Source organism: Eupeodes corollae, chromosome 3 (genome assembly GCF_945859685.1).
Source record: "Eupeodes corollae chromosome 3, idEupCoro1.1, whole genome shotgun sequence".
Classification (NCBI taxonomy): Eukaryota; Metazoa; Arthropoda; class Insecta; order Diptera; family Syrphidae; genus Eupeodes; species Eupeodes corollae.
Window position 1 is genome coordinate 113,525,551 of NC_079149.1, and position 26,511 is coordinate 113,552,061.

The 26,511-nt window shown below is 32.7% G+C and overlaps 1 protein-coding gene across 2 annotated transcripts in view; it reads left to right on the forward strand.

Annotated features, from left to right (window-relative positions):
• Positions 1-315: 315 nt before the first annotated feature.
• The window catches only part of LOC129950224 (dnaJ protein homolog 1), a 38,675-nt gene continuing 12,479 nt past the window's right edge, over positions 316-26,511 (forward strand). The window contains exons 1-2 of one of the 2 annotated variants that reach the window (XM_056062082.1): positions 316-457; positions 1,725-1,976. The gene's annotated coding sequence lies outside the window, so the exon portion shown is untranslated. Of the gene's footprint in view, positions 458-1,009; positions 1,977-26,511 lie in introns of those variants that run through there. The other variant, XM_056062083.1, reaches the window with a different exon arrangement.

Consider the following 26,511-nt stretch of genomic DNA (forward strand, 5'->3'; position numbering starts at 1 on the left):
AATTTTTATTTGATCTTTCAGTGATCAGTTTAATGGCTAAAAGAAAAGTCTTATAAAGTGTCAACTCTATTTAACAAAAATAAGCTTCATTCTGCTCCGGCCCATACAACGTGTCTGTTGGTACTGTGTACACTGGTATACAAAAGTTTAACAAGTACCTAAACACAACCATACAAAAAAGTGCGTAATCTTTGTAAGTATCTGCACAAATGTGAATTCACTTTTATTATAAATTTTGTTGTTGTTGTTGTTCAGGTTGTTTTTGTATCTTTATTTTTAAATGAACCTCAAAAATTAAATTCCCATCATTCAGTTCAAGTAGTTCAACTTCGGCAGCTGTAGAGTTGATATCGCGTTGCGCAAACAGAAACGAACAAAAAGAAAAAACGCCCAAACTCCTCTCTCGTCCGTTACCATCGCATTGTCTCGATCGTTAACGGCGCCGTTTTGTTGAGGGGTAATAATGGTTAAATAAAATTATAATTAATTCAATGAATAATAATAATATTCTTTTTTTTTAAATGACAACTAAAAATGATTTTTCCCTTAACACCCAAAAAAAAAGAAGAATTTAATACAGACATTTATTTTTTAAAAAAACGTTTCTAACCCAATTCGGTGATTAATTTTGCTATGATTTTAGATAAAAGATACAAATATATCTTTTTTGTTCTTTCGGTTTCTTTTTGTGTAGATTTTGAGTGGGCAGAGCAAACAAGTGGACTTTTGATATAATATTATTATATTACATATTTTTATTTATTAATTTTTGTTTTTTGTTGTTGTTTAATAATATTCTTTTGCCATATCTACCTTCGGCGCGGTGGTGGCGGGCGGTGGTAGTGTGTTTATAGAAAGTATCTACATAGAATTGTAGAAGCAAAAGAAACACCTATAAGATAATTTTTATTTTATTTTATTTTTATTTTTGTTTTTGTGCTTTTTGTTGTATTTTTAAATTATGACACATGTATTTGGTTGTTGTAGTGGCAGCGCTGTAGCGGTAACGGCAACTAAACCAAGACCGAATATACTTTGTGTTTGTGTTTAACTCGGGCGATTTTGTTGATGATTGTTATGTTAATACGGAAAATTTCGTTTGCTTTGCTCTTTCATTCAAAATTCGGAAATTCAAAATTAATTCGATTTTGTCGTCTCGTCGTGATCGCTTGTTGGCTGGCCGAGTGACACCACTCTTTACACGATCGATTTATCGGTGATCTTGAAAGCAACAATAATAATTTTGTGCGTGTCTCAAAAAAGAAAAATCGGTGACTCTGTTTCTGTCATAAATTTATTGTTTACTATACAAACCTACTTGTCAGTGATGGATTGACAGTAATTGACAAAAAATTATATACACAAACTGTCAATCCTTCAAGATCATTGCTTTTTTTTTCTTAAATATTTGTTTAAACAAAGTGAGGTCGGCTTCGTGTTGTTTTTTTTTTATATTATTCTGGACTACACCTCTACGCCACTGTCTCCACCCATAATCTTATATTTGTATACTCATAGTCTTCCAGCCTTGACTTTATTTTTGATCGCGAATCTCGATATTTGTGGACATACGAAGGATTGCCCCAGTGATCGCCGACTCGACCGTTGTCGTCGCCACGGACTGTTTTAAGTGTTGTTTACTCTTCAAGTGTTTTATTGATTTTGTTTTTTGTTTGAAATTATTTTGAAAATAATAAAATTTAAATATTAAATTAAATTTATAGTGAATCCGTCTTGACATCATAATCGGCCTTGCGTGTACATATTTTGATTGCGTATACATCTGATATTATTGTGCGGCTGTGGCTGTTCTCTCTCTTCGTGTATTTCCAATTTGAATATTACGATCCTAAAGATCTTGGATTTACTCTGAGTGGAATAAGAGAAAATTGAAAAGAAGAAGAAGAAACTCATCTTAAAGAAAATTCTTTTTAAGAAAATTGGAAAAAAGGAGAAACAAAAATTAAAAGCTTAAGGTTTGTGAAAATAAATGATCATTTTTATTTTTATTATAAAAATATACAAAATTTTAAAAATTAAAGTAAATTGTTGTTAATTTATATCAATGTGTGTGTGTATGTTTACGGGAAGAATGAGAATGAGTGTAGTAAAATCTCTTTGATTCTCAATTGTATAGATTTTATGCGAGATCAGAAATATTGTTGTTAGAAAAAATTAGATGCAGATACACCGGGTGGTTTTTTAGATTCGATGCATTTGAATATTTTTTCATTGACACAAGACTGATTCACAATTCATGTCAATTGTTTTGATATATAGAATTTGAATAAATGAATTAAATACCCTCATAATTTATAAGTTCGTTGAACCCTTCTTTTTTTTGTATTGTAACAGTAGACATTATCTTCAGTGGTAGGTTTTTGAACTTTATTTTTATTAAAAAATGATTAGTGGTTATGGAGGAATAAGCACTTTTTGAAGTTATAGGTAATACATAAATTAATTTTTTAACAGTTTGGTTGAAATCATAAACTCGAATGTGACGATTTCTCATCCGTAATATAAAACTTGTGTATTACCAATTTCTGGTGAAAAATTTGACTTAGTCATGTTCATTTTATTATTTGGTATTTAAAAATAGTTACTTTCTGTCTCATCATTAACGATTATGAATTTGTTATTGCAAAGCGTTATTGATTTCCGCTCCTAAGTTTTTGTCATCAATGATGTGGACCAATAAAAATGTAAGGTTACATTTTTAATTTTAACCCTTATTCTATCAAAAAATCACCACTTGGGCCCCAATAGGAAAAGATTTAGAACTACATCTTCTAGATTTAATTGATATGTTGATCTAAAAATTCAGGTTATGAGAAAAGGTGAAGGCATACATTTTTGGTTTAAGGTTTCATTTTTGTTCTTAGATTTTAAATATAAAAGAAATAACTATGTCATTTAAAATTATCTAAAATAACATATTTCAGTTTTGCTTATCTAGTAATTTCAATTCGTATTGTGCTCAAAATTGTTTTTTTTTGTAAAGGGTTTTTTTAGAGTAATATTGAAATTGAACATTAGACCTGTTTTTTTTGGTATTCCATATATAATACAGTGAGAAATTGCCAAAAAAACGATCCCCCGTAGTCCGGCTTTTTTATTTGAAAGTTGATACAATTGAGTATTTGCCAAAATAATTTATCAAAAAATTCCAAAAAAAATAGCGAAATTCAGACCAGGGGTTAAATCGTGTAAGCTGCTTTTTGATAGTTGACTATCAATATCAAGAAAATTCGTCTGTGTAATGTGATAGTCGATTTCAAAGTTTAAACCAAACTATTTGACATAAAATAAAAACTACAAGAAGGGGGTTTATTCGTAGACTACTCCATTTACATGTGTTGTTGAAGCTAGCTTGAAGCTCGCCTAAATTTTGTATAAACATGAATCAAGTTGAAATGAGCTCGATTCGCCTCGATTCCGGTCGGGGATCTGTTTATTTATCAAATACAAAAATTGCTCATATAGTAGGTAGTATATTCTTATATGGTGCTGAACTGTTTAGTTTTTCATTGTTTAATACGAATCAAACTATCTCACTTGCACTTCATAAGAAACATCGAAACACCATTTGCATTTTGGAAAGTGCTGTCAAATTTAATCATTTTTAAATCTTCTTGTGCGGTGGGAACACCAAAAAAGATTTATATAATCTAAACTGAGATAAACATTTGGTGAAAACATAGCAAAACTTAAGTATCTTTTCTATTGTTTTCTCTTGCAAAATAAGTCCAGTTAGTCCATTTTCATTAACAAAACTAAATAATTTGAACAGTAACCGATTGATTTGTTCCCCAATGAAAACAAATGATTCCAAATGCACAATTAAGCAACGAACACACCCATCGAGATGCAAATGCAATATCAATAGTACCAACATTTGAGAACGAAATCACATAAGATCCATTTGACACTCATATAAAAGTCAAAAATCCCTAGTAAGATTCTGCTTTAACTTTTATCGGTAGTATTCATTCTGCGGATATCGTTTTTGTTATTCGTGTAAAATCCTACTATACTTTTGATAGATTTTTCAGCAAAACACGGGTATTGAAATAAAAAACGACAGAGACGTTTTTTTTTTAAATTGACATGGATTTTAATTTATGCGAATGATAATCTTCAGGCATTATAATAAAATTTCTGGAATACGACCGCCGAGTATGTTTTATTTTCAAACCAAACGTTTCCTTCAACAATAAATCAGTTAAGGCACGAGATGTGTGACATGAGGCGCAGCCGCCATCTTGTTAAATTTCAGCTCTTCCATGTCATGGTTGTTCAATTTGTGAACAAAGAAGTTAGTAATCATGTCACTATACCGGTCACTATTGACTGTAACGTACCCTGGTCAGCATCGTTTAAAAAAAAAAGTAAGGATGAAAAAACACATTAAATAGTCAATTTTCGTGGATGTACCGGTGTCTCAAATTCATTTGAGGATCATAATCACTCCAAATACGGCAGTTTTGATTATTGACGCAACCATTGAACTAAAAGTGACTTTCATCAAACTTCAATTATAAAAATTGAGATAAGTAATTAAAACAGAACCAGGATTTGCAAAATAAATGTTTGCAGATTGGAAGTGTTGTTTAGTTGTCGTTTTATTTATGTTGAAATGACAAATTGAACTTTAAAATAAGTCACTTGATAGCTGACAAATTACAGCCAGTAGAAATGATGTTGCCAACTTAAAGTTCTATACCCCTAAAAAGACCGTTTACATTTTTCATAACTCTACAGTCTGATTAATAAAAAGCTTAACTCTCAGTTAATGTTAAATTGTTTTATTTTCATAAGAATTATAATTTGCCACCTCAGGCTATATTATATAAAATAGTCAAAAACGATACAAAAGTTAATTTGGCTTTGTATTAAAGGGTAAATGACCCGTAATTATTTCCCAAAAATTAAAAAAAGATTTATAATTGTTAACAATTATTATTGTTTCGTGTGAATGCACCTTTATCTGTATTGAATATACAACCAAAAAATTGTCCAGTTTATTAAACATCTCACTACATTACTTACATAAAACCTATGACGTTTTTTAATATAAGTTTTTTTTTTTAAGTGAAAAGAGTTTGGATTTTGGGAATTTAAGGAAGGTTTTAATATCCAAGCCGTTTGTCATCAATCAAAAACATTTTTTTTCAAACGTGGAATTGAATTTCGTTTTACAATTCTTTTACAACAACAATTTTTATACAGTATTACGGTATATTTGATCCAATGATCTTTTGCTTTCACTTTTTTGTTTTACTAATTAGCGCACACTCAAAGGGTATTGTATTCCTTTAATATGATAGAGACACAGTGTCAGCTTTAGGAAAATATGGAGGGGTTTAAACAAATTCCAACTTGTAAATATATCGATTTAAATAAGGCTCATACCGAGCAAAAGGTGAGAGTTTTTGAGACAAATTAAGAGCTTTTTGATTGTTTTATATTCTAAAAAATATTTCCATGAAGTAGATATTTTTATTAATTTACTTAAACACCAACATTGCAATAGACTTTTATATTTTATTTATACTTTTTAGATTAAGATTGATTGTAAGCTTACCTACGGTATAGCCGTATACTTTATGGTTAGGTAATTATTTACCAATTGGCATTACTAACCCAAGTCTTGTTGGCCAAGATATGTAAATACAATTTGCGAACAAACTAAATGAAACATTTTGGGCTTTATTTCGAATAGCCAGCTAAATGGGCAGTTGTCACGTTTGAAGTTGTCATCTTTTGACATTTGACAAGTAAAAACTACGTTGGTAAATTGTAAATTGTAAATTTTAAATTGTTAATATTCACTTCATCTTTACATTTTTGATTTCTCGTAGGAAATATTCTTTTTCAGTATTAGAATGAAACCTCTCATTGGAAACCCCTCAGTTCTAGAGCAAAATGGTACTTACCAAACCACTTTTCATTACACATATAAGATATACTAATATTATATTCACTTACATATATTTTTTTTGAAATAATGAGAAGATGTTAAAAGTCGCTTGGTGATTTGAAGTTTGAGCTTTACCTGTCAGAAAAACAACAAGATACGCAACTTTTTTCATGCAGAAAGCTGATATACCCAAAGCCCTTATGGAAGAAGAATTCATAAAAGGCTACATGCAACCCAGCACTGCACCACATCGAAATTTGTAAGCTATAAAAACCAACTCTCCGATATGGATATAGAGTGTCTTTCTGCCGAACTATGTGTCATAAATAGGTATTGAAAGACTACGCAGAAATGCGTGCAGACAAGCTGAACGTTTTTTTTTTACTAGGTAAAAAATACGCGTCTATTTTCAGATTGTCCTAAACTGATTGACAATTCACGGTCACATCTTGATATTTGAATGGATTTCAGTGCTACCATCTGCCAATATAAATCCTTTTTCAAAAATAATCATTCTCTTTAAACTGAGCAATCTGAAATTGTTTGGAATTGTCAACAACTCTTGAAAAATGAATTTACCTGCCTTTCTTTTCAAAATATTTTAAGTAATAGATCAGAATTTGAAGAGCGTTTCCCTATTACGCAGCCGAAGTGAAACGAATTTTTTCGGCGGTCTCCAAATGCAGAACAAAATGAAAACGAAAACCACAGCAGAAAAATATTTGTGGAGACTTCTGTCAGCTGTCTGGTAAACAAAAGTGGAAAAGAATTCTATTTATTAACATTTTGTTGAGCAGTTAGTACATAGTTTTTTTCATTTCTGCAGCTATATTACTCCAGAGGCTCGCAACGGCTGAATTATTTTTGTGAAGATTATGCTCCAACTTCCAAATAGCTTCAGTGGCTTCGACCAGTTTCTTTTTTTCTTCCGAGGAGTGATCAATTTTTTTTTCTTCGGCTTATTATTTTGGAAGTTGAAGTTCACTGCGTGTCTTCATCACTTTTTGCAAATCACTAATAACATAATGAGTTTCCGATTCAGAAATGTAATGTTGGAACACATTAGAAAAATCCATTTTATTAAATTTTAAATCAAAGATAAATCCAAATCAAAACACCGAAAGTCACGAGGAAACAATTTTTTTCAATTTTAATTTGTAAACAATTTTTTTCAATAAATAAATTAAACGTCAAAACTTCGGAAGCAATTAATATGCCGGGCAATTAAATTGAGAACGAATAGAGTCAAGAATTTTACTAAGAAATCTAGTACAGCTATCCACTAAAATGACACATTTCAGCAGCGTACTGTAAAACGATTTCGTCATCTCATTTTTGTATGGGAAATTTGGTTTCCATAAGCAGACTGCTAGGCTTTACAACAACAGAAAGTGACAGATGAAAACTCCATTTTTGAATCTATATTGCGAGTGAAAAGGAAAAGTAATGTTTGCATTTCGTACAATTTTGCCATAAACTTGAGGTTGCTCCTTAAGTGCAAAAATCTAAAAACAAGTTTCTCTGAGTTCCTGCCCTGGTCAACTCTAAAAATTTAAAGTTTTCAGCAAGTTGTTTTTTTTTATGGAGGCTCTAAAAATTAGGAATATTTTTATCATCAGGAATTTTTCTTTTATAACTTTAAAAAGAGTTTTGAACAGAGTCTGAGCATATCGATTATGCTCTTAAAATCCTTTTAACAAAAACCTTTCTTAGTTCTCAAAATTATTTTTTTGAAACACACCTGAGTTCTAAGCTGTCAGTATATGACTATTGTTAATTTAGACTTGTCATTTTTTTCTACAGATACAAGAAACGAGATTGAAAACTTGAACCAAAAACACTCTATATGAAGATATAAATCCTTCGTACGTATCACCCTCCAAAACCCATTTGTTAACATTGTTGTATTTGTAATATGGGCGAATTGAACGAGAAAAATTGACGTGTTTTCACATATACATAGAATGACTTTATGAGTCTGATTTCCGGTTAAGCTTGTAGTCAAACCAAGATGTCTACCGAGGATTTATATCTTCATATAGAGTGTTTTTGATTTGAACTAAAATAGAAAATTTTTAGTTACGTTATTTTACTATGAGCATATCGATCACGCTCTGAACAAACTCAGAACATGTTCAGAACCAAAAAAGATATACAAATTGGAAGCTCTGAACGTTAATAGGTAGAAAAGAAAAACAATCGTGTGTTTGACAATTCAGGCTCTGACCTGAACTAAATACGAAAATGCCAATCAATTACATCTCGGCATTTTAAAAGTAGAATTCTCCTACATTTTGAGAAAGTAAGCTTCCACTACACCAGTTTGATTTTTTTGACAGTTTTCAATATTTCCTTTTCTAATACACAAAAGTAAATAATATACGTTTTTAAATTTGAAAAAAAGTTACTTTTAGTTCTGTTAAATATTTTAAAATATTCAAATGCAATTTTTACGATATCCATTAAATTGGTTTAAAATTTTATATTTATGTTGCGATTTGCATTTAAAATAAATAAATGGCAACTCTTCTTTTGTTGATATACAAAAAATTGGTCTGTAGGCGGAGAGCAGACAATTTGTTTTATGAATATAATTAAATTTTACAACCACGTAACATCTCCATATAAGCCACGAAGTAATTCGAAATTTTGGTCGACAATAGAATTGAAAATGTTTTACACTCTAATAACTTGCCAATTTTTATACCTACCTGACGGTGATTTTAACATGATAAAAAATATACCCCTCTCAACAGCGGGGGTCGTTTGTGGCAAAACCAGAACATTTTTTCTTTTTAAATAAATTAATTGCTGATTTGGAAGACGATAAAATATGTACATAAAACAATTCTTATGATCTTTAATGACGACAATTTACAAAAATAAACTATAAAAATATTCAATACAGGTTCTTCAAACTCGTACCGCAGCGCCGCACCACGACAGCCAGCGGTAGCGGCAGCATACATTTATTTTTTTTACTTCCGACCGTGGAAGGCAATATTACTCATCGAACACCTTTTTGCTTTTGGAAATGTGTAAGATTGCTAGTTTTTTTTTTAATTTTATTTATTCATTATTTTTTTTTTATTCATCTGACCAAGGTGATTGCGCATACCTATACAATATTGTATTCTGAGAACATAAGATACTAAAATTGAAATGTTCGTTTTTGTGTTGCTTTTAAAAATGTCTACCTTCAGAAAATCTCTATGTATAAATGTTTATCTATATAGATAGATTATAAATAAACAAATAAATAACTTTACCACAGAGAGCTCCTGCCCACGAAATTACCATCGATTCGGTTAGAAATTCTTTATAAATTAAAAAATAAACCAATTGAACTTTTTGGGGAAAATATTGAGTAATCGAATTCAATATAAGAAACAAAGAATTTTAGAAATAATCACGATTGTGTTTAGATTTTTCGGCATTATTGTTTACATTTTACAATGAAAAGAGCATAATTACAAAAATATACCCATGCAAGTTTTAGAATTATACATTTTTTGTTAAAATTGGAACAACTGCTATTTTTAATTTTGTTTGAAATGTTAGTGGAATTTCGTTACAAAATTTGAAAATTTTGATAACAATTTTTATTCCGATGTTTGAAATAAAGGCACACAAAAGTCTGTGTGTTTTGTGTTTTGTTTTCTATCGAATTTTCCCTAAAATACTTTTTAACATTTCTGAATAAGTTTTTATAACAAATATTACACTATTATAAAATGTCCTGTAACTGTTTATCGTTACCAAATCAAACATAGGATATTTTTTCGAAGCTTGAAGTTGACAGCACTGACAATTGACGCCTGTCAAACTAAAATGTCATTTAGAACCAACACTACCCTGTGGCCAAAATACCGCCTGAAATTTGCAAAAAATTGATTTAAATGATCTCAAAACAATCACATGTTGCAGATCTTCCAGAGGCTGCCGTTTGAATGCTATTGGGTTTTACACTTAACGCCAAAACGAAACTTTACAACAAAAATAAAATGGTTACACAAAATGTTTACCTTTGTGTTTTCTCTTTTATATTAATAACCTTAACCTATGAAAAATAAAATTTGACAGTCCAACCTTTAAGCGATGTGCGGTATAGAATTTTAAAACGGAGATTCCTATTCATTAACATTGCTTACAAAATTTTATATCGTGAATATCTTATGTTTTTACTTAGTTTTAATCGGAATAAAAGTTTTATTTTTTATTGAAGAAACATTTTGGATCTTGAAGTTCATATATAATTGTTTAAACTCTACATATTGACTTAACTTTGCTATCGCTTAGGAGCCATTCATCCTTGACCAGTGAGTTTTGACACTTAAGGTGTAGTACCTACTCGGTTGCTATTTTAATGACTATGCAAAAATAAAATCACATTATAAAGAGAATTATTTTTGTATTTCTAATTATTTGTATTACCGTACAAAACGAACGGTTTATTTATATTAAATGTATGGCCCGCAGAATTGCACGATCTGGGAGGTAACGTCACTGGCCCACGGGACGTGAGATAAACCCAACAGTTTCCTTCAACAAACTGATGTGTCGCGTAAACCGAAGAATTATTTCGGTAAAGTTGTACGTCTGTTCATTATGAAATGGCAAATCAAACAGAGCTTAAATCAAGTGACAGCTGTCAAAAAGACGAATACCAAACTAAAACCACTTGTTACATATTTGATTTCGTTAGTTGGAATGTTTATTTGTCCTTATTACTGTTCCATGGGGTAAAAAAATGGAGATGTAAGATCATGATTTGAATTAAGACTTGAAGTTATAATTTTTCCAAGATACTGATATTCAGCCTTTTTGATATATAATTTTCAATTTTCGTTTTGACAAATAGATCAGAAAGGAAAAACGTGATTGAAAACGTACTTCAAATTTTGTAACCTAAACGGTTTTGGGACTTTTTAAGTCTTTTTCATACCTACATTTTTATATTCACGATTTTTCCTTAAATATTTATATTCACCAATAAATAATATTCACATTTTTAACTTTAAATCAAATAATTTGTAATACCTTTAGTTTTTTTTTTGAAGCATTTCAAAAGTTCATCAAATATGTATATATCTACAATGAGCTTCAATGATCAATTTTCAACAGTGTTTTATTTGCCGTCAGAAAAATCAATTTTTTATTGAAAATAAAATGTACTACAATATCGTAATTATATTTATAAATTTTTAATACCAGTTCGCCGAAATATGTAAATGTTATCATTTTGATATTAGTCTTCAAAAACTAAAAATAACAATTTTAAACACAAAGAACAGAACTTCTCAAAAAAACCATTGCATTATTGCAACATTACAATATTACAATTATTTACCTAGCAGATTATTTTTCACCATTGTTTTACTTCGCAATGAATTTTAAATATTTCTTATTTTCATAATCCCCGTTTCAAAAAGTAATCCACACGGACTTTTAGCTTTGCCATAATTTTTGTTTCATCATTATAACTCGTAACCTTTTAAGCACAATCTTTTTTTTAAACTTGGAATGCATGATTATTGATTATATAGACGAACATACACATTAAAATAGATAAAATAAATATTTAAAATTATTATTGTTTTGTTTTTTTTTTCTCTTTTTATTTAATAAAAATCTCTGTCATTTTAAATTTTGCCAAAAACATTGGATGGTTTTTCGTCTGCCAATAATAATATAAATCTTGTGTGTTTCTTAAAATAACTCGTTATTTCCAAAATGTTTTCTTTCACCAAATTAAAATTTCTATGCTAAAATAAAAATACGATAATATAATTTTTAAGTTGATCATTATTTTTTTATTTTTGAAAAATAGACGTCAGACTTGAGAATCAGTGAACGAAGTGCAACCTTGACGTTGAAAAAAGTACTTAATGAAGGCTTTATTTGTGTATTATTTACACGTATTTTTGGTCTTTCTTTATTTCTTTTATTTTTATTTCAAGAGCCATTTATAGAAAGATATTTAATTTATTTAAAGAAGAATGTTTAAGAAGCTTAACCAAAAAAATGTTTTGTGAATGAACAAAAAAGAAAAAGAAATTCAATTGAAGACCATACTAAAGTAGCAATCTTATTTTAATAGGTTCATTATTTACATTGATGTACGTATTTTATATTATGTAGATGAAATAAAAACTGTCATTTTAGAGAAACATATTTTCGACAGAAGTAGTTTACAGAATTGTTTCCTGTGAATTGCTGCCAATTTCTTATACAAGATGTTATTTTCGATTTGACAAGTTTTGATGTTTATCGTTCCTAAATATATTTTTGTGTCAATTGACGAAATATTAAATTGGCGCCATTCTCAAAAAATGGTCACTTTTCTAAAACGGTTACTTTACCTACTTGTAAACTCATTTTTTGCTGATATTGTCTCTACAAAAACTAGTGGTGCTTTATTTTAAACGATTCATTAAATGTGGAAGTAATGGGCAGGTTCAGACAACATAAAGGACTTAATTTGCAGTCCACTGCATTGTTTGAACGCAAATTTTGAACAAGTTACTTTTTCAAGTGAAAAAAAAAAGTGGATGTTCAAATGGTAGACATGTGCATTCAAGAGGACACAAGCGTCCACAGGTTTTTCTCAAAACCCACCTCTGTCTATCAACTCCTACTCTCACCTCCCCGCGGTGAACATCGGGTGCCTAGTACCTCAACTGGAGATTGGGTTCCAACCCCAGTGGAAAGTTGTTGGGGGCAGCAAACGAGAGAGGGGGGGAGAGGTGTTTCCACTAAGGCACCTCTCCTTATCCAGGCGGCAGCGGACGAATTCTCGAGATAGAATCAACGGTGGCGTCTACAGTTCCAGTAAGGTCGAACTACTTAGTGAACACCTTATAGGGCTTCTTCGACATATTCGGAGCCCAGGCCTATAAGGAGCGGTTCATCCGGCTCCCCTTCCTTGGAGTTATACTAAGGATCTGGCCCTCCAGGTTGGGGGTTGTGCCGTCGGGGTGACTTCCTGGCCACGTAAAAGCATCATAGTTTCGAAGCAACAACAAGCCTCGGATACGGACGGATTCACTGTTGACAACCCACGCAAACGAAATAAGGACAACGAACTTCGGATATGTACGTGGAATGTTAGGTCCCTTAACAGACCACGTGCAGCCGAACAATTAGCGGAAGCCCTAAACTGCTGCAAGGCAGATATTACAGCCATCCAAGAAGTGCGATGGGATGGACCGGGTAAACGCAAACTAAAAGACTGCGATATCTACTACGGCGACTGCTACCGTGAACAAAGACAGCGTCTATTTGGGTGTGGATTTGTTGTTGGAACTAGGCTCAGGCAAAAAGTCTTGAGTTTCAACAGTGTGAGCGAGCGTATCACGACAATCCGCATCAAGGCTAAATTCGCCAACATAAGCCTAATATGCGCGCATGCCCCAACAGAGGAGAAAGATGAAGACACCAAAGATATGTTCTTCGAGCTCTTGGACAAGACATATGAGCAGTGCCCTGGCTATGACATTAAAATTGTCTTAGGAGATTTTAATGCCAAGCTAGGAAGAGAAGACATCTTTGGTGGCATAATCGGGAGATACAGCCTGCACGACACCACCTCCGACAACGGATTCAGGCTGGTCGATTTCGCTGCGGGGCGAGACGTTCTGGTAGCTAGTACGCAGTTCACGCATCTTAATATCCACAAGGGGACATGGAAATCTCCTGATCAATCAACCGTCAACCAGATTGACCACATTGCGATCGACGCACGACACTTCTCCAGTATCCAGGATATCCGAATATTCCGAGAGGCCAACATTGACTCGGACCACTACCTCGTTGTAGCCAAGGTACGGCTACGGATATCCCGATCCAAGCCAAAACAAGGAAGTACTGTGAGAAGATTCGACGTTAGACGGCTACAATCGCAAGAGACTGCCATGTCCTTTTCCGATCGAGTCTCTAGTAACCTCCTAAGGAGTCCTATGCTTCCTGCATTAAGCATTGAAAACCAGTGGCAACATTGCCTTGCAGCCATCAGAGATGCCGCCTCTGAAGTGCTAGGTTTCACACGGCCACCACAGCGAAACCCCTGGTTTGACGACGAATGCCGGCAAGCGCACGCAGCGAAACAAGAGGCATACAAAACGGCGCTGCACAAAAGGACTAGAGCTGCTCGCGAGCTCTACGAGCAGAAGAGGAGAGAGGAACACCGGCTTCTTAGACGGAAAAAAAGAGAGCATGAGAAGCGCGCGATCGAGGAGATAGAGGGATGTCACAACAGGAATGAGGTTCGTAAATTTTACCAAAAGGTAAAAAAAACCTCCCAAGGGTACCAGCCACGAACCGAAGCCTGTAAAGACGATCAAGGGAACATCGTAGTAGAACCACAGTCGATGCTGAGAATATGGAAAGATCACTTCTCCAAATTATATAACGGCGATGACGAACCGAACTCCGCTGTAAGGGAGATAGAACCACTCAACCTCGGCGACGCAGATCAACAATTCCGCCTACCCGACCTTGACGAAGTGAAGATAGCTATATCTAAACTTAAGTCAAACAAAGCTGCTGGAGCTGACGGCATCACCGCCGAACTATTCAAAGCAGCAGGCGATGACTTGGTAGGGAGCATGCACCAACTCATCTGCAAAATTTGGTCGGAAGAAAGCATGCCCGATGAGTGGAATCTCAGCATAGTGTGCCCGATACATAAGAAAGGAGACCCTCTAAACTGCGCCAACTACAGAGGCATCAGTCTCCTTAACATTGCGTATAAGATCCTCTCTGCCGTATTATGTGAACGTCTGAAGCCATTCGTCAACAACCTGATTGGTCCTTATCAGTGTGGCTTCAGACCAGGAAAGTCCACTATCGACCAAATATTCACACTACGGCAGATCTTGGAAAAAACCCAGGAGCTTCAAATCGATACCCACCATCTCTTTATCGATTTTAAAGCCGCGTATGACAGCATCTATAGGGAAGAGCTCTACCGAGCAATGTCTAGTTTTGGCATCCCTGTCAAACTTATCCGTTTGTGCAGAATGACGATGGAGAATGCACGCTGCTCTATCAAGGTCGGAAAAGATCTTACCGATGCATTTGATGTCAAAAAAGGTTTTAGACAAGGCGATGCACTGTCATGCGACTTCTTCAACATCGTTCTGGAAAGAATTGTGCAAAACTCAATCGTCAACACTAGAGGCACAATCTTCCAAAGATCCATTCAATTACTCGGATACGCAGATGATATTGACATAATTGGAAGATCAAAGCGTGATGTCAGTGGAGCGTTTTTGAGCATTGCGACGGAAGCGAAGAAGATGGGTTTAGTGGTCAATGAGGGCAAGACCAAGTATATGCTGTCATCAAAAAAGGACACTGAACGACGACGTCTTGGACAAAACGTCACCATGGACAGCTATAACTTTGAGGTAGTTAAGGACTTTGTCTACCTAGGCACCGCTATTAATGCAGACAACGACACCAGCGCTGAAATCAAACGAAGAATAACTCTTGCAAATCGCTGCTTCTTTGGACTTAGAAGGCAATTGAGAAGTAAAGTCCTCTCTCGAGCATGTAAAATCACCATCTATAAGACACTCATCATCCCGGTTCTCATTTATGGCGCTGAGGCCTGGACCCTGTCAAAGAAAGATGAGAGCGTCTTAGGATGCTTCGAGAGAAAAATTCTTCGGGCGATTTTTGGTCCCGTACGCATAGATGGAGAATGGAGGAGAAGATATAACGACGAGCTGTACGGGCTGTACAGCGACACTGACCTAGTTAGCAGAATCAAAGTCCAACGGCTTAGATGGCTAGGTCATGTAGAGCGGATGGACATCAACGCTCCAGCCCGGAAGGTCTTCGAATCCAATCCCGAGGGACGGCGCAGTAGAGGAAGACCGCGACTCAGGTGGCGCACCCAGGTGGGAGAGGACCTCAACCAACTTGGCGTGCGAAACTGGAGACAGCTAGCTAGGGACCGAGCTGGCTGGAGACGCTTGTTGGTTGAGGCCCAGGTCCGCCCCGGACTGTAGCGCCACCTTAAGTAAGTAAGTAAGTACTTTTTCAAGTGTCATACATTTCAAACTCAGAACTTTACTTCACTAACTTCTACCTACAGTTCATCGTACAAAAACTACCAAAAACAATATTGTCACTCCTCAGGCAAGCTAAATGTCAATGAACATTTGTATTTTGGATTTGTATCGTAAAAATATATTACTTATTTCTTTTCCAATTTGACAAGGAACCCTTTTCCGCAAAACATTAAATAATATTGGTCAGAAAATAAAAAATTCATAGAGAAATAAACTTCAACTTTCAGTTGAATGAAAAAACATGGTTTACTGTCATTTTGACATAAGCTGACTTGACTTGATAGTTAGGGAGATTTTTCTTGGCTTTCTTTCCAGTCAACTTTCCATTAAAGTTGCTTTAATTGGAACGTAATTTCGGCAGCTAGCCAATCAGATACCAGAAACCTGGAAATTCTTACTAAGTTTCCAAGCTAAAAAAATTAACATTCCCAAAAATTAAAAACAAAAAATGCCCGTTTCCTTAATGTAGGTTTGTTTGATATTTTTTTTTCACGTAGTGTCACTTTTTAGGTGTGGTTGAGAAGAACCGTTTTCAAAAAAAGAGAATTAGTAAGGGGCTTTGAATTATATTAGTTAGCAATTTCCTGAATATTAAGTAATTTACTCGCTGCTTAATATTTAGAAAACTGCTAACTAATTACATTTGAAGCAACTTACAGAAGATTGCTTTACATTTTGCACCAGTATGCCTTAAAAACGATGAGTGAAGTTTAATAAGACTTTAAACTGTGTGATAAGTTCCAAGTTTAAGGAGGCATAGGTTATTTCAAATTATGACAAAGAAGCGTTTAATAAAGTTTGAATTGTTAAAATTTGCAAGGCTTAATTTTATAAAAAATGTTTCATTAATATTTGAAATTTTATTGATGACATAAATTTATGATGTTATGTTCCATGACTTGTCTATTTATTATATTTAAATTTTGTGTGGGATTTAATTTTTTTTTTTTTTTGTAAAGATCTCAAATTTTCAATTTACCAAAAAGTGAATGTTTATCCCTCCCACTAAATATTCCTTTAAATGTTTGATAAAATCCAACTGTTTCACAAATTTTGGTAATCTGACAGTCAAATTTTATTAGTCAATTATGATTTGAACTTATACAAAAGACTGCATTATTTTTAGAGCGAATGTTAAAATATTTATTGTTGTTTTTAATTATTTTGAAATAGTATTGAGCCAAAACAATATTTTTTGAAAAAAAAAAACATTTCTTGAATTTGCTTAAAGGGCTACTCACATGAGAACTACCAACGAATGAACGAACATTCGTCCATTATGATATTTCTTGTGGATGTACAAAAAAATTAGATCGTAAGTTGTGGGTTAAGACGAGCGCAAACATTTTATTTGCTGAAATGTGGATTGTATGTAGAACGCAAATTGAGCTTGACAGTTCGTTACAATCAAATTGCAATTTGCGACAACCATTTTTGTTTCTTGAATTTTTCTCATTCTGGTAATAAAAACCTAATTTATATTACTTTAAGTTTAAAACTATATTTCTACCTTTTTGCTTACAATTTGCACAAACAATTTATAAATTGTTTAAAATCACATTTATTTATTCCTTAGTCGGTCGTTGGTGGCTCTCATGTGAATAGTCCTTAAGGCAGAGTGAATCTGCCTCAAAGTTGGTGTTCATCTTATCTAAATGTTGAAAAAAATCATTGACTAGACTTTATTGTAAGGAATACAAATTTCGCTCAGATTGTTTCCTATCTCGAACGGTGGGAACGTAAGCAGCCAGTTTAAGCTATTATTGATTTGCATGAATAAAACCAATCGTTGGAAGTTTTTGACAGTTCGATTATAGAGAACCTGTTGACATTTTTTTCTTAAAGGATTTTTTCTCTGGATTTGTATAAAATTATTGAACTTTTCGATACATTTTTGACATAGTAAAATAAACTGTTTAAGCAATTGAATGTCCTTCAGTGAAATAATTATTTTTTTAGCAACAATTGAAGCAATTAAACTTTGCTTTCTCACAAATGTTTCACATAAGAAATGCGTTGTTTATTTTGTTTTACCAATGGACACTCTTATATCATCCTATTCATACTTAAACCTTTTTTTCATCCGAATTTATGTAAAATGTGAAACTATCCCTGGATTTAAACATACGTACATACAAAATTATTGCTTTCTTGGAAATTTATAAAAAAACAGTCTTTTTTCTGCATTTTGTTCTTATTTTTCTTCACTTTGAATGAAGTGAGATTTAGGGACCAGTTATATGTAGCTATCATTAAAATTGACCCGGAGAATATTTGAATCGATATTTGACTGTGTTTCCCTTTGATTAGGTGTGAAAATTTATGTATTGATCGATCGGGAATCACACAAGGAAAAAACACAAAGTTAAATAGCGCATTTATTTTTCGCTAAAAATTTATTTTTTTAATTTCCGTGCGGACATTCATTTTCCTGAAAAGCTGATACTTTTATGTTCAAAAGTCAAACGAATCGTTCTACTGGTTTGTGTTTTAATTTCATACAATTCCAATGACAGGTTTCTGTCAGTAAAAATTTGTCGGTAGATTTCAATCAGGAAATTTTGTTCAATGACTGAAATTTTTAATGATAGGGGCCGGTTATAGCTTTCAGTAAAATGCATCATTAAAATTTGAAACAATAGGAATCTGAAATGTTTTACTGATGAGCGTTTAAAGCAATCAGTAAATTTACGTCATTAAATTAAATGTCACTTTAAAGATTCTATTTGAAGATTTTGTTTTTTACTGTTGCTTTGATCAGTAACATTTTTAATGATAAATCTGTAACATGTTAAAAAACTAAAAACCAAAAATTTTGCTGATGGATTTTACTGAAAGCTATAACCGGCCCCATAGCTATAAACGATCTGCCAAAAAAAATCCAACGTTTGTTTTCAATGATGAAAACCAATGATAGCTTTAATTGGCACCTTAAGCATGTTGCACATGAGTTACGAACTGCGAATGTTCACATATTTTTTTTGTCACAATGACTTTATTTCTATTAGCAGACAGCGACGAATTGTCAATTTATTAAATCTTTTCAACAAATAAAACAAGAGTGGTATAATTTTGAGGTTAAGATGAATGCGAACAATTTATTCGTTGCAGTGTGGATGGTATGAGGAACGCGAATAGAGTTTCACAGTTCGTAGCAACTACACTGCAATTCCTTACTACCAAATTGTTTTTACAAAATTGTCTTGTTTTAAGGAACAAAATGCAAATTTTATTATCCTAACATAACTGTCAATTGGTTTCTTATAATTTAAATTTGTTTGAAATTGTCTTTCTGAAATGTGTAAAATCACGTTTGTTCGTCTATTCGTTGTTCGCTCTCATGTGGAGAGCCCTTTAGGATACAACTAAAGCAATTTTTAGTTTTAATAGATGGAATTTTGTAGTTATTGAAACAAATTTCCAGACAGAGATCTATCGTTGGAATTGCATAAGATTGAAACGCAAATCGGTGCCACTGTTCGATTTATTTTTTGACGTAACTGAATCAGCTGTTCGGGATAGCAAATATCTGTCAGGAAAGTAAGCAAATACATGTTTAGTCAAATTGAATTCTTCAGTTATTTTTTTTCCTCGAAAAAATACTTCAATGGTTTGCAAAAGATCATTAAATAATTGTTATTTATTTTAGAGATATCAATTCAAACAATTTTCCGGATTGATTTCAATGATATTATATAAATGTCCCATTAATGATAATCCAGAGTTTTCTTTGGAATCAATTTGTATCGCGAAACGCGATTCCCGGAAAGTTTGGGTGGAATTCTTGTTCGAGGGAAATTTATTTTCAAGGAAATTGCCAGATAACAAAAAATGTTCAAGGAAAATTCCCGATAGGACGCATTATTTTGTCTCTTGTCTTGGTTTCTTTTTATTTAAATTTATATATTCCTAAATTTTATTCGAAATTCCATTGAATTCCAATGAATAAATCACTTAATTCCAATGTACTATTAATGTCAACAAAAACCAACACTTCACCGCCCGGACTTGTTATCAAAAGCTTTTTCCCTCACATTTCAATTGCATGTTTGTTAACAAGTTTCCAAGTTAAAATAAAAATGTTTACGTACGAGTATTATTTGCCTAAAAAACTATTAAATACACATTTCAAAATAAACAAATATTTATCTAACTATTTTTGTAGTGCAGGTTGATAAATAATAATGATAAAGAATTATCTGCTCTTAAGCTAATTAAACATTTTTGTTGTTGAATTCAATGAAATGAACACCAACACCACTTTTGTAGAGTTCCAAATCCAAATTACTGCTCAATTAATGACGTAGCTCGTATAGCTTAGCTGATGATGTTGATCGAAGAATAGTAGAGTATTTATATGAAGGCAATACCATTTTTGGTAAATAAAATCATTTTATATGCGCCTTGCCTACTTATAGCATAGTTAGGCCGTAATCATGATGTTGGTTATAGCGAGAGTGTGTGAAGTTAATTTGCACTTAATTATTGTATCTACATATCTACATAACTGTATTTATTTACCTATACTCATACAGATAAACGTATGTATGTATTTACATGAAATTAAAGTTTCGTTAAGTCAATTTTTAATTTATAGTCTTAAGAGAATCATTAAATCGGAAAAAGTAATTGAAAGAGCTATAATCGTAAACAGTGTTGCCATTTAGTACATATGCATATATGTCTGGATTTCATTGGTCATAATGGAACTAAGCTACAAGGCTAAAGGCCCAACTAAAATAGACTCAACCGAAAGTTAGCTAATGTCAAAATCGAACGAAAAGTTATTAGAAGTTATCGTCAAAACAAAAAGTAACCATAATGAATTCAAGTAACGTAAGCAAATGTCAAACGAAATGCCTTTCAAATTTGACATGTTCTTAAGCCTGAGCCATTTAAATGGCTCTTGCGTAATTGCACTAAAGTTAGCAAAATTTAACGAAACTGAGCAGAACGTCTATTATGGTTAGTGACATATAAGGCTGCGTATTGGCTCGTTCCCTTAAGCTGGCTTAAGCTAGGTTAAGTCTATTATAGTTGGGCCTTAAGCATACACAAATATCTCTGTTTTTTTATTTCTGACGCCATCTGTTGATAAGTTTTTAACAATTGAATACCATTAGTAATTCAATTAGCTATTTTTTTCTGAATTACTCATCAAACATTTTAATAGTTTCACAAACGATTATTAATAAAAATGTTGTTCTTCTTTTGTTGTTGTGGAATTTTTGTTTTATACAATAATCTGGACGTATAATAAAAGATAAAAAAAAAACAAAAACAACTTTGAACAACGGCAACACTTTTTGGAAGCTTTATTTCTGCGAATGCGTTACGTGTTGCCAATTCCATTGGGATTAATGACATTCACTTTTTATTTTCTACTTCTCGCTTAATTCGGTTCATGCCGAATTATTATGGTAAATATTTATGGCTAGTGCAGACAGAGCCTATATTTTATTATTTATTTTGTTTTTCTTTTTTGTGTATTTTACTTTATTTTTGTGTTGTTTATAAATACAAAATAATTTGATTTGTATTTACATTTATACAAATAGAGTTTTTGTATACAGAGTTAAATCAGCAAAAACCACATGTGTGTTGATTGTTGCACACATTACGCGGCAGGTTTTTAAATATAAAAATAGAAGACAAAAATTGAAAATAGAAGAAAAAAAGAACTCAACATTTTTATAAATTTAAGTTTCACTCAAAAATTAAGATTAAGAGGAAAAGATAGATTTTTGTTTATTTTGAAACATTGTATAGGTAACCACATATTTAGAGAAACAAGTTTGAAAAATTAGTGTGAAAATGTTGCAGTTTATAAATAATGAGTTGGAAGAAGAAAATTTTATTTTATTTATTAAAAGGGGATTATTGGATGCAAAATGAAAAGTGGTCCTGTCTCTTGCTATAAGGTAAAATTAAGTTGATACATTTTAAAATATGGACATGGAATTGTTTATTATAAGGATTATATATTTTGCGGTTTCAAAAGTATAGAGCTGGAATTAGACATCAGTCAAATTTGTTCAGTTTTAAATCTGACATTTACCATTTACCTACCGAACAACACATACAAATTGTTTAAACCTACTACAAAAATGGTGATTCTGCCACAGTCACATATCATGCTTTAAAAGGTGATTATGATTTACATAATCGCCCAATTTGAAGTGATTGGATTAGTTACAGATATTGTAAGGCCTGTGCATTAGTGTTTCGCTCGTACCACTGAAAATATCGATTCCTCGTCGTTCTCAGGAATTAGGACTGTTCTCCGGCGATTTTTCCAAAAAAAATTTCTGTAGCGACGAAGCACATTTTTCACTCGATGGGTATGTTGACAAACATACTTGGAGTTCTGAGTATCTTTAAGTTTTTGAAGAGAGGCCATTCCATTCACAAAAAAATCACTGTGGACTGGTCCGCTCTTTAGTCCGGAGGTGTGATTGGACCTTAAATAAAAAAAGTAAATTAGGTGGAGCAACAGTCCGTTGAGAACTAGGGCCTAGTGACTTCAACTCTCAACCATTCCTGTGTGCGAGTACTGTTGTCAGGGATGGAGGGGACCCACAGTTTAACGCAGGTTCCGAACGGCTAATTTGAGAAAGCACTTTTCATGAAAAGAATTACTCTTGGAGAATTTGTCAATCTCTCGCAAGAGGCAGTACCCGTAAAAAAACTGAAGTTGGCATAGACAGGGATCGAATACAAGACCTCTGGCATGACAGTCTAACGCACTTTTTTTAAAGACAAAAATTCATAAAACTAGCCTTATTATCCATAACTTACAATTAACTTAATGGTCCCATACGGACACTCTAAGTTAAACTATAACACTAACTACTAATGCCTTTCGGCCCTAAGATCTGTTTTACTTCAATTTAAATTTCATTTATTTTCGTATTTATTAGAAAATTCTGGAAAAAAAACAAATATCAAGATCCTTTTTTATTTTTACTTAAACACTACTTAAAATAAGGTCCTTTATATAAAACTTAAAGCTAACTTAAACTTCCTATTCTAAATATAAACTGCTTAAAATTAGAACAACCACAGCAGCAACTCTTAGGATTTTTGTTTTTATATTTTATTGTCTTTTTTTATGTTTTTTGTTTCTTTTTTTTTTATTTTTTTTTTGTTTCTTAATTTTTTTATAATTTTTTTTTGTGCAACCATGCCTACTATTCTCCTTAAAACTAAACCCTAAAACTAAAAAAACAAGTATGTAAGCCGGCCAAGGCTTAAAATCCATCCCGACTACCCAATATCAAGTGCCGATTGAAGCCACCAAAACTGGTTCTCCTGCTTCACCCTATCACTTCGGTCCCGTTCGGACACAGCCCTACTGAACTGAAGCAGCTCTGCTCCGCCTTGTGCCATGACGTCCCGATTGTACGGGAGTCGCCTATCCACGGTTCTTCTTCTGACGTGGTAGATTAACGGAACTGCCAATTTATCCTGTATCAGACCCCATCTGTCTAAAAAAAGAAATGCCTCTGGTGGAATGAAATCGCTCAACCGTGCACTCTCAAAATACTCGTCGTTCGTTCAGATAGAACGCCCCAAAAATTGAATTGTTGGTTAAAGACATCGCTCTTGCAATGTGACCTCGAACGAGTTTTATCACGAAATTGTCAATTTTGTTGATTCGAGCCCCGTTGTATTGCACATAAGAAGACTCGGCTGTTTGAAATAAGCCGGTACAGCGTCGTAAACACTGCCGCTCGAACACCCGAAACTTCTCCATATGGGAAGGGGCAACGTTGAACCACATAGGACAACCATAAACGATCATTGACCGTATGAGGGCCATGTAGCAAATTACCTTCACTCTGGAGTCAAGCGGACTGCTAAAAAACAGCCGTTTCGTTAGAGCGAAGGCAGTCCAACGCAATAACGCTCATGTCACGGGTACCTTACTTCTTTGAAAACGACGGTGGAACGACTACTATCACCGTCAATTCGGTTCGGTGCGTTATAGTCATATGAAAACCATCTTTTGTTTGCCTAGCGGTGCCACTTGTTTCCTGGCGATATCAACTGCGATTTGACATCCATAGACTTATTTTTGAGGGGCTGTCCAGTATGTGTCAAAAAGTGGTCAAAATCTATTATGAGACAAAATATTTTATATGTGTTTTATTAACGTTTACTTTTGAAACCTCAAATAGATAACCCTGTATATTTCATATTTAGAGCTTAATTTATTAATTTACAATTTCAATATATCAGTTGGGAAAGACTCTGGAATTTGTCTGGAAAGTTATTGAAAGAACTTTGTTTTATTCGAAATGTTATAGAGAAGATATTTGGTGTGTTGAAAAATAATTTTAAATGCTTCGTCAGTTCCTTCAAACACAAAGTAGATAAGTAGAAGCTGCAACTTCTTAGAAATTCAGTACATTATATGTAAAAATTAATGTTTATTTCTTTTACATTTTTTAAAAATATTTGTCGAATTGAAATCACATCAACTGAATATGGTTGAAATCAAATGACTTGAAAATCGTAGAAATCGAAATTTAGACCCCGTAAATTCACTTCGTTTTAAGTTGGAAAAAAATTAAATCGATATCGATAAAAGTGAATTTTAGAACTCCAATTTATATTTTGAATCGAGTTCAATTTTATTTCGAGTGAAAGTGAAATACAGAACCTAGCTGAATATTTTTCTTTGTTCTCAAAAGATTTAAGTCAAAAATAATTTCTTATCAGTTTATTGTTGTTTTTTGTAAAACAAAGTTAGCAACAATATTTTGCATATGACGAAATAAGTTGGATTTCAATATCTGTTTTCGTTTCCAATATTTTTAATTGGAAACCGATTGTTATCAATTTCAACAGCATTTTTTGAAAGTTTTTTAATCCTTATTAAAAAATACCGATTGGATTTTTTTAAAAAAAACAATATCTGACAGTAACAACAATAGTTTGCATAAAATTAAACAATTTTGAACACCAGTTTTTAATATTTTTGCATAGTATTTTTTTAGATTCTTATTCTTTCAATGAAATTAGTTTGAAGGCTACATCTTAAATTTTTGCTAAGATATTTGAGTCGAAAATCAATTTGGACCAACTTTTTTAGTTATTTTGTTTAGGATAAGCTAAAACATTTAAATGAATATTTATGGAGTATTATATATTTTGTAAAAACTCATTCCACGATATTAACTTTCTTTAAGCACTTTAGTTTTAAGATGATATAATTGAAAAATGTTCAAATCAGTTTTTTGAAAAAGAAAAAATAAGTTGAAAGTTAATATTGGAGCCGAAAATAAATGTTTAACAATTTTTAGCTTAATTTTGTAAGGCTGCTATACACTTTGATGATATTTTCGAGATATGATCGGAAAAAGAAGGCTACCCAAACGTTTAGGTAATAAACGTTGAAAGCTGTCAACAGTTTCAATTCGGTAAATCGAATAGACTAAATAGATGCCGTGTAATAAGGCCAACTGAAATAAGACCAATTTTCAAAACTTGGCCTTATTGCACCTTACAAAAGTCAAATAAGGCCAATTTTAAGCAATTGGTGATATTGCACAGTGACAAAGTGAAATAAGGCTCATTTTGTGAAATGAGACCAACTTACTTAAACGGTGAGATATGTAAGCGGGTAATGGTGCTCCCCTGCAACCCTCTTGTTGGACACATTATATGGTTTGGAGGAGTTGTGATGTTGAGTGTATCGAAGTTTCATTACATTATTGACAAACCACAACGTTGAAAGTAAAATAAGACCAATTTGGACCAACTGTTAAAAATTAGCTTAGTTACACTTTCCAAAAGTGAAATAAGGCCAATCTTTTAAATTTGGCCATATTTCACTTGGCCTTATTTCTCAGCTCCGACTAAGCAATTTCCAATTGGGTGCTAATAAATAATCTTTCACATACCATAGTTATTTTTTTGAAAAAAAGTTTTTTGTTGCACTTTTGAGTTAGAAAGTTTCTTTGTTGATGCAGGATTTTGTGTTTATACAATTTTTGGCTTTTTTGTCCCTTCCTAACTTAACATCGTTTGGTGTCATTTAAGTGGTTAAAAAAAATTGCTGTCTTTTCCAGCTTAAGGTAACAGCGAACATGTGCATTTAAAAATAACTTAGTAATTAACCCAACATTTAGATTTCACCAGTTTATTGCACACGTCTGCAGACAGCATATTCTATTGATAATGATTTTGACGTTTAAGTTTATTTTTTTTTGTGATACATTAAGATTATCATCATTTCAAAGAATGCGTGAATCTGATTACTAATATTTTGAAATAATAGCCTGTGAATCATGCGTTTTCGATTCTGCAATTGAAAAAACAAATATTTCCGGGCGATGGAAGTATGCATCAACATTTGTTATAGATTTTTGTTAAGCTCTAACAAATAATACCTTAGGATGTTAATAAAAGAGCTCTATTTATTTACTCATAATGAACTCATTGGCGCCTGGGCTTGACGTCGTATAGACTCTAGGTATTGTTCCATAATTAACCCCGGATGTA